Raw genomic sequence first — 8,619 nt, 5'->3', positions numbered from 1 at the left:
TAAATTCTTTGCCTCTCACTAGCGATGAATTGGGAATGTCAAATGCATTTATTTTGAGTAATACTCTAAATGGCTAATGCCAAGGACTATCAGTGGTGTTCTCCGTACTATTAGAGGTAGAGTCCTTAGCATTTTTTGGGTCTAATCATATTAAGCAGCCAACTCCAGAAACCCCCAAACCGACTAAAAAACTCCATCCTTAATATTCTGTTCCTTTAGGATCACTCCTGGTACCAAAATCTGTATTAATCAGGGTTCTCTAGACAGACAGAACTTATGGAAAAAAACATATATATATATACATGAACTAATGGAATATATGTGTGTGTGTGTGTGTGTGTGTGTGTGTGTGTGTGTGTGTGTGTGTATTCACTCACACAATCATGAGGTCCCATAATAGGTCATCTGCAGCCTGAGGAGCAAGGAGAGTCAGTCCGAGTTCCAAAACTGAAGAACTTGGAGTTCGATGTTCAAGCGGAGTAAGCACCCAGCACGGGAGAAAGATGTAGCTGGGAGGCTAGGCCAGTCTCTCTTTTCATGTTTTCTGCCTGCTTATATTCTAGCTGTGCTGGCACCTGATTAGATTGTGCCCACCAGATTAAGGGTGGGTCTGCCTTCCCCAGCCCACTGACTCAATTGTTAATCTCCTTTGGAAACATCCTCATAGACACACTCAAGATCAATACTTTGTATCCTTATATCCAATAAAGTTGATACTCAGTATTAACCATCACACAGATCTTAAATAAGACAACCATTTCTTTTTTTTTTCTACACAGTATTCTGGAGATACAAGATGAAGCAGCTCCACCATATCCAACACAGGACATTTATCTCTGGTCCAAGGAAGCTGTTTCAGCTCTCACTCTTTCCTAGAAAATAGGAAGAAATGGAGGACTGCTCACATCCCATTATGCAGCATTTAATGATAGGGTCACACCTACTTACAACAGAGGCTGGGAACTATGGAACCTGGCAGTATGGCTATGTGCTGAGCTACAATTTAGGGCATTCTATTGCTAAAATGAAGAAGAGAAAACAGTCATCGGGGGACATTAGACTGCCACAGTCCAGAGGTTGGGAAAAGATAGCCTGCAGGCCAAATCTGGCCTGCCACCTGTTTTTGAACAGCCTGTGAGTTAAGAGTGGCTTTTACAGATAAGCATTTACAATCAATCTGAGGCTAGGGGACAGGAACTTTGAACCGCAATTAATCAAAATGTTATTTTTCCCCTGAAAGAATTCTATTCCTCTTCAAAGTAGAGTTGTATTACAAGAATGATATTCAGTTATTATTATACTTAGCATTTCGTCAATGAAAAATTGATGGAAATTTGTTTTCTCTCTTGTTATACAAGCACCAACACAATATATTTAATTTTGCCTTTTGACTTGAAAAGCCTAAATTATTTATTTCCTGGCCCTTTACAGAACAGTTTGCTGACCCTCTCATTGTCTGAGTTGGACTAACCTATTAGAATTTCTACAAAGTGTTGAAAGAATGGCTTACAAGTGGCTTAACAAAATGAAATCTCATGACCCTAACAAGTCTAACCTGTGTTTCTAATTATAGAAAAACTTATTTAACTAGGTCACAGATCCAGCAACTTCTAGTTAGCCAAAGTGCAGTCAAGAAAACAGGCAACTAGGGGAGGAAAAGATTTCCTCATAGCTAAAATCAAAGCACTAAAGCTTATGCATTGCAGCTTAGGCAGCAGAATGCCCAGATATTTACACGAGGCACATTTTCATTATACAAGACACAATTCTGTTAACTGTTAAAGACTTAACTGGATTAGCAATTCTCTCAAGCCCACAGCAGAGCTGGAGCATGAAATCTGAAGGGGTTTGGGAGGAAAGAAGATGGGGTAAAAGTGCTGCTCTCTAGGGCCTCTTTACACAGGGACCAAAACCTGCATTACATCTCTGAAGCCCCCAAGGACACCATTGTGTTACAGCTCAATGGAATAATAATCTTAAAGATGACCCTGAGCCATCACGCACAGGTAAAATTATATTCATTATAGTCTGTTTCAAGAGGTAGAGAATCATACACTTAAGAAAGCCTATCATCAAAAATAGTGAAAATAAAATTTTGGCCATTTAAAGCACTAAGTTCAGCCATCTGTAAGTTAATTCACGTGGAAGTTTTATTCTCCCAAGAACTCATGTAAATGAGATGTGATAACATGCTGCTTGTAAACAAATATTTCCACAGTCCTAGCAAGCAGATTCTCTTAACCTGGTACTTTCATTTACTTATTTTTTTAAAATAAGACTGTATTCTTATTGACAATATTGTGGCAAAACTTGCCAACCCTTGTCTACTGATCACAAATATGAATATTTTCTATGAAAGGGACAAGAAACCAGCCCAAGCAGTAGAAGAAGAAGGAGATGGAGAAGGAGAAGGAGCAGGAGATGGAAAAGCAGGAGAAGGAGCTGCAGAAGGAGAAGGAGCAGGAGATGGAGATGGAGAAGAAGGAGAAGGAGAAGGAGAAAAGGCAACCCAAGGCTATGAAGGAAATAAACAAGATGGTATGTTAAGGAAAGGCAAATAGAGTCTCTTTTCTATTATGTGAGGTGGTCAGTGCCCTCTTCTCTGAGAAGGTGAAATTTCATCTGAAACCTGAAAGATAAGGAGCTAACTGTTGGAAAAGCAGGTGGACACAGGCAGAAAGGACAACTTGGATGAGGGCTTCTCAGTTTTTAGGGCTGCCTCCTTCTCCTCCAAAAAGGCAGAGTCAATCCTAGCCCAGTGAGTAAAACTATGATTAGGAATAGCCTGTCAGTGTATTCCATGCCGCTGGCAATAATGACTGGTCCAGGATTAAACATACTGGCCAGTTTGGGCCAGTGAGACTCTGGGAGGAGAGAAACACTCTTTCCAGGCTGGTTGATAAACTGCAAGGTTGTGTTTGGGGCCATTAGCCATTTTGCCACCTCATAGGGAGAGTTTGCCTAGAAATAAAGCCAACACAGAGGACAGCAGGTCTAAGAAGAGGGAGCAATGCATGCATGTAGTGGCCATTTGAGCACCTGAAGTCATCATTCTGAGTTTCACCCCTGGAGTTTTTTTTCTTTTTTTTTTTTTTTTTTTTTTTTTTTTTTGGCCAAATGGAGTTTAGTTTCTGCTGTGGGCAACTGAAAACATCCTAATAACAAAGTAGGCTTTAGAAGTGACAGAAGTAAGAGTTCATTTGTATTTAGAGGAGTGAGTGCTTGGTGAGTCCTCTGAATACTGAATACTGTAGGCAGTTTTAACACAATGGCATTTGTGCATCTAAACATAGAAGAAGTACAGTAAAAGTACTGTATAAAAGATTTTAAAAATAGGATACCTGTATAGGGCTCGTGAATGAGGCTTACAGGACTAGAAGTTGCTCTGGGCGGGTCAATGAGTGACTGGTAAATGAAGGTGAAGGCCTAGGACATTACTGTACACTACTGTAGACTTCATAAATACCGTACACTTAGGCTACATTTACAAAAAAATTCTTTTTTCAATAATAAATTAACCTTGGCTTACTATAATGTTTTACTTTATAAACTTTTTGATGCTTTTAACTTTTTGACTGTTTCATAATAACACAGTGTAAAACACAGACACATTGTACAGCTGTACATAAATATTTGCTTGGCTGGGCACAGTGGCTCACACCTGAATTCCCAGCACTTTGGGAGGCCGAGGTGGGTGGATTAGTTGAGGTCAGAAGTTTGAGACCAGCCTGGCCAAAAAGGCGCAACCCCATCTCTACCAAAAAATATAAAAATTCGCCAGGCATGGTGGCACACACCTGTAGTCTCAGCTACTCAGGAGGTTGAGGCATGAGAATCACTTGAACCTGGGAGGTGGAGGTTGCAGTGAGCCAAGATCGGGCCACTGCACTCCAGCCTGGGGGATAAAGTGAGATTCTGTCTCAAAGAAAATAAAATAAAATAAAATAAAATCATTTTCTTATGCTATAAGCTTTTATTATTTTCATTTTAAAACAATTTTAACTTTTTTGTTAAAACAAGGACAAAACCAGAGACATTAGCTTAGGCCTGCACAGGGTCAGGATCATCAATATCACTGTCTTCCACCTCCACATCTTGTTCCCTTGGAAGGTTTTCATGGGCAGGAACATGCACGGAGCTGTCATCTCCTCTGATGACAATGCCTTCTTCTGGAATATTTTCTGAAGGACCTGCTATTTTAAAAAGTAGGAGTACTCTCTACAATAATGATAAATGGCAAATACATAAATCCATAATATAGTCATTTATTATCAAGTATTATGTTACTGTTCATAATTGAATGTGGTATAATTCTCTATGACTGGCAGTGGAGTAGGCTTGTTTATACCAACATCACCACAAACATGTAAGTAATGCATTGAGCTCACGGCATGACAGCTGCGATGTCACTAGGCGATAGAAAGTTTTCAGTTCCATTGTAATCTTATGGGACCACCATCACATATGCAATCCATCATTGACCGAAACATCATGATGTGGCACACAACTGTATTTTATTGCAAAACTTGGGTCTTAGGATCTCTGTCTGGTAGAGAACTGAGTAGGGGGTGAGAGCCAGAGAGCTGGTTATGAGAAATGAGCTATGAAGAATGAGGAAGAGGGAGATGCAGCTGTAGGGATTTAGTATCTCCCTTCCTTCCCTTTCTATCACCCTGGGGTTCAGGGTAAAGGAAGAAAAACCTTCCAAATTTGTGCATCTGAGAAGGCAAAAGGTTGGCAAGGGTAGAGTTTGCTCAGTCTTCTTGAAGTCTAAGCAATGAATATCTGTTGTTTTGCTTACTATTCCTCTTCTTCTTGCTTTGGGAACAGTACTACCCTTTGGAGTCTGAGTGAGTCCCACCTTCTTGTCTCTTGGTCCACAAGGTTTAGGTGCTGCTGAGTGAATCTGGCAGAGTGGACATATGACCCAGACCTGGCCCACTGGTGTGTTCCATTTTTGGGTTATGGTGATCATAACCAAGTAGGCCTGATCAGAACTACTATAGGGACTTCACCATAGCAACTGGGAAAGAGGTGCTGGCTGTCTACAGGACTTTGAAACTGCCAGAGGGGACCTCATGGAGAAGACCTGCCTCCAAGAGGAGGTTGGCGCCAAGAAAATTACAGACAGGCAGATTGAATGCTTGTTTGAGCCCTTGAACCCAGGCATACATGAAGTTATATTTGCCATTTGGACTTTATGGTAATATGAGCCAATAAATTCCTTCATTCCACTGGAGTGAAATTCCTCAGTTCACCGTTTATTCCTAGGCGAAGAGTGAGGGCTGAACAGTATTTTTAAAAGACATTGAATGAAAGAAATCTGTGATCTCATCTGTAAGGAGTGGAAAAGACGTGTTAATGTATTTTCCCTTGGGCTTCGTAATACAGTGTTTAAATGCTAGAACAATCTTAGTAAGTCCTATAATATACTACAGGCATATAAGAATTAATATAGCTCTTGTGGGTTGGCCTATAACCAATTAACAACCGAACTTTGGAGATACAACCTGGTCCATCTGTCAGGACTTCCCTTCATTGAAAAAGAGTCATTGACAAGCCTACATCAATTCTGAATACCATACAATTCTTCCTAATGTCCTTCCAGCAAAAACCAGTGAGCAGAACCTAAAGTTATAAACCAAATATTTCCTAAACATTAGGTTGTCCATATTTAAAGATGTGGGAGACATTCAACATAAAGAACTTCTTACATTACCACTTATAGAAAAAGTACATTGAACATGTGCATAACCAGAGTGAATATTTTCTTTGAAAATGAAAACATGTTACTTTTTAAATTCAGGAATAACAATTTTTTAATGCCAATATGTTCCTTAATCAGAATTTTATATTTTCAATGGAGATGAAAACCTAAGCCAATTTGTTTCTTTGGAGTAATAATTTTTTAATGACAATGACTTCTACCTGTGGAATCATAAACAAATGTAAGCATACTTGCCTTAGGAAAACAAAAAAAATATATATTTATTGAGTTTAAATAATTTATGTAAAATCTCCAGAATTTCCCAAATGGTGTTCTTTGGAACAATTAGCAGGTATCTTACACACACACACACACACACATAGTCCTGTGGCCAAACAAGATCGGGAAATGTCACAAACTCTCAATCCCATTAGCATAATTTAGAATGTGAGAAGCCTTGCTGTAGAGATACCTGTTCAAATTTGTTTAGCTCAGCATTTCCCAAAGCTAACTTCCTCAAAATTAACTACAGTATAGCATTTCCCCACCCCAGCCCACCTCCAAACCCCCATTCCTCAAAGCAACTTGTGCAACAGCTTGTGGAACTAGCTCCATAAAGTGAAGTTTGGGAAACACTAGTTTCGTGGTTTCTATTTACATAGATTTTGCTGTCTGAATAATATGTAAGGAATTTTGAGTGACAATTGCACCCATTTGGATATATCTTCAACTGACTCCATAATTAGAAATTTAAAATGCAAATTTTTCAAAAGCAAACTGTCTTTACCATTTAGATGTGTTGCTGAAATTTATTTGGTTTTGTGTATACTCGTATCACTTTCCAGTGAATCTGGTATAGGTAATAGGCTCAAAAGACCTACAAATATTGAACACAAATACAATTAACCATGTCTACATTTTATGCTATATACAGGACCTTGACAATTTTAATATGGCAGGTTTACTCTACACTTTTTTTGAGGGGAGGAGGATATATGCCTCTTGGAAAAACCAGGATAATCAAAGCTTCTTCACTTACACTCTGTTCAGATGTGTATTATGGATTCATGTTATTATGGGTACAGACATAAAGCCACTGCTATTGAGCCTCAGATGTGGCAGCAAAGAATTAAGAGATCATCACCATTTCTCTCTAAATATAATGAAAATCTAACTTTACAACACTCCTCTTAAAGGAGCTTTCCTCATGCTACTTGGCTATGCATTAAATCTTGGCATACACAAAAAAATAAAAACAGGGTAATTCTAACAGTTCATTTATGTAGGCTGGATTAAGAAGATTAACTTCTCAGATAGTTTTCCAAAGAAGTCATCAAATGTAAGTACAATTGAAAATAAAATCCTGAAAAACATTTCAATATTGATAGGAAACTGAAGACAGGATACAGTCAAGACACCACTCTTAGCTGTATATCAGTGTATATCGCAAAGGATTAAAAAGTTTAATTTTTCAAAAGAATATAATAAAGATTTCAGCTTCAGTAAGGCATATTTTATGAAAATAATATAATTATTCTCATGGCAGAAGCATACATGCAGAATGTACAGGTTTAAAACAATTTAAATTTTAGGTCATTTGTGCTGAAGATATTTTAATGTGCTACATTGAGGTTATTATTAATTCTCTAAAATATTCCTATCCTAGGTCTTACAAACAGCAAGGTTCCATTCTCCAAAATAGCCTGGGGCTCTGTCCCCTGGCCGGTTTACACACATCTTCAATCTATGTTGTAATTCAGTGCTTTGCCAAATGTGGTGTGCATGTCACTGCTAATACAGATAATGATTTTAGTTGGTCCAGAAAGTATTCTCCATTTTAGTAATGAAGGTGATTATTATAAGAAAAGCTGTCTTTTACTGAGCATTTACTATGTGCTGTCAAGCACAAATTCTAGCATTATTAACTCGAATGGTCTTCACAAGACCACTATATGGTAGCTACTTTTGAGGCACAGGGAGGCCAAATAACTTGCGCAAAATCACAGAGCAAGATGTGGGCAGAGATAAGCTTCAAACCCAGGAAGATTAACTGAGAGGCCATGTGTGGTGACTGAATGGATGTAATTTATTTGAAAGTGAATTGGCTTAATAAAATTTTAAGAAATTAAGTCTGTGGATATCAAATGAAGTCATACACATTGCAGGCAAATGTCTAATCTTCAGGTAACACCATTATAACACGTAATTGTGTGTGTGTGGGGGGGTGGAAGCTAAAGATGAAGGATCCTTATGGGCTGTGAAATGACTGTTTACTGGTAAATACCAGGACAGAAATGTGAGTGAAGGTATTGCTGTAGATCCCCTGGAGATGAAAAGCCCCAAGTTTCAGCTTACTTGCTTTTGATTTTGTCCAGAATATTCTCTCTTGTTCCAAAAGGAAATCTTCCTACTTTTACATATTTTTAAGGGGTCCTGCAGTTGTACTTCTAGGGAAAATAAAATAATTCAAATAGGCCTGAAAAAGAAAGGCCTTCATTACTGTATATTACAATTTAAGAAGAAAATTAAACTTAGGAAAAAGCTGACAGTCAGCTCGGCAGCCTTACAGGAAGTTTCTTGCTCATTTTCTCCAGAGGTTAAACCAGAATATATTTTTTAAAAGGGCAGAAGTTTAAGGTCTAGCTAGGGAATAAAGACATGTTTTGTCTGACACTTTCCAATTCAAATCCAACATTTATCAAATGATTCTTAAGTAGTGTATTAAAAAAAAAAAGCAACCAGGAGCTGGCAGCCTGAGTATATTAAGCTTTCATTATTGTAAATTTGTATTTTAAAAACCCAATATCTTTTCTGTAAATATGCAAGGGTTTCTCTGACAATTTCTCTTTTTTAAAGCCACCTCTCACTGAAACATTTTAAATAAAACTCCTATATCTAAAATGAAGTCTTGG

Source organism: Rhinopithecus bieti, unplaced genomic scaffold (assembly GCF_001698545.2).
Source record: "Rhinopithecus bieti isolate Rb0 unplaced genomic scaffold, ASM169854v2 scaffold_74573, whole genome shotgun sequence".
In the NCBI taxonomy this organism is placed as follows: Eukaryota; Metazoa; Chordata; class Mammalia; order Primates; family Cercopithecidae; genus Rhinopithecus; species Rhinopithecus bieti.
Note: the sequence above shows the minus strand (reverse complement) of the source record.